We start from the raw sequence: 1,765 nt of genomic DNA, 5'->3' as shown, positions 1-1,765 counted from the left end.
CTGACGAGCCTGTGAAGTGGGACAAGAGAGAGGAAAGTGCAAATTAATTCGTATAAGTAAATCCGGCCTTCCATGTATTTTATTCAGTAGTTTCCAACAAGAGCCAAACTGCTCAGCCTGGGCTATACACAGGAGGACCTAGTTTTTCTTGTTAAGTCCCCGACATAGGGGAGTTGATGTACAGCCCCCTTTCAAGCTGGGAAACATGCCCTCTAACGACAGTCTATGGGAATCTGCTTCTTCATAGGAAAATAGAAGGGCAGAGACAGGACGCACAGGAGATGGGCAGGCTGCCCCTTATCACTCAGGGTTCACCTTCATTGCCAGAGATTTCCTGCCTCTCAAACGTTAAAGCACCATAGACAGGAGCCTCGCCTGGTGCCTTTGCCCTTGTGCGTCTTTCCAAGCTGGGAACGCTGTCTGGCAGGATCCAGAAACACTAACGGGTTTGTAGTCTTTGACACAGCGTATCAGATGCTGTGGCTTGGCTCAGAGGCTGAGCTCCTTCCTGTGTCTTTGAGCTCTGGAAAGTGAAATGCCACATTTCCAGATGGCCTTGCAGACACAGCCCCAGGTGTGAGCTCTGTCCCCCAGACACCTGCGTTCAGAACTGAGTCAGGAGGCGAGCAGGCAGGATATGGGGTGCCCGTCTCCTGGCACAGCTAAGGCAGCAGGACCTCACAGCAGGCCGCTGCCCGGCTGGGTGAGTCTGCTTCTTCTGGCAGAAATAGGGAAATGCGGGGCTAGAAATTGTCCCCAGCCCTGTGGAAAACGCTCCATCCACATTTTCAGTCATGCCAACCATTTGGAAACCACGGAATACATGATAAAAATGTTTTTTGCTTAAACTAGCCAGAGTAGTTTCCATTATCTGCAACTGAATGCCCACCAGCCCAGGTATGTCGGGGTCTCTAAGACCACCCGTGGGCTTCATGGGTCGCTAGAAGGACTCAGAGGACCAGAAGTTGTTCCATTCACAGTTACAGGTTATTATAGCAGAAGGATAGAGCAAAATCTCAAAGGGAAAGTCACGTGGGCAAAGTCTAGGGGAAACCAGACACAAGCTTCCGAGAGTCCTCTCCCAGCAGTGCCACGGGACTCACTTAATTCCTTCAGCAAGGATGGGTGACGCCGTGGCTGCAAGACTGCCCCACCTGCCGCAGAGGGAGAGCAGGTGTTCAGCATAAACCACCTGCAGAAACCATGACAGCAGGGATCTGCCCCCAGGCATGCAGATCACTCCTCCAGTCCATGTACCCCGAGAGCTCGGTCGCGAGGAGCCAGCCAAGGGCGGACATGGAAGCAGCCTGTTCCTGGGTATGTGCATGGTCCCAGGGACCCAGAGCTGCTGCCTTAACCCTCTCCTGCCCACGAGGAATTCCACTTCTGGACAGGTAAAGAGTTACCCGAAATATGCAAGACACTAAAAACTACAAAGAGAGTAACTGTAATTTAAAACAGCCAAAAGCTGGGGGTGGGAGTAGAGGTTTGGTGACTAGAGGTCTCACAATAGGAAGATATTACATCAATTATGGTTCATCCACTTAACTAAGGTTTAGGCCACCACTAAACACCAGTATGGTAAAATGATTATACGGGATGAAAAGTCAGGGTATAAAAGTGTACACAAACTGTTACCTCACTGCCCGATGTACAGTGAGGCCAAACAATACCAAAACATTGGAGTTTGGAGCAGACAAAGGTTTACTGCAGGGCACCGCAAGGAGACGGATGACTCAAGCCTTAAAAACCCTTATGTCCCTGA

This window comes from Stenella coeruleoalba (genome assembly GCF_951394435.1).
Source record: "Stenella coeruleoalba genome assembly, chromosome: 7".
NCBI classification, from domain to species: Eukaryota; Metazoa; Chordata; class Mammalia; order Artiodactyla; family Delphinidae; genus Stenella; species Stenella coeruleoalba.
This window is presented reverse-complemented; position numbering follows the sequence as displayed.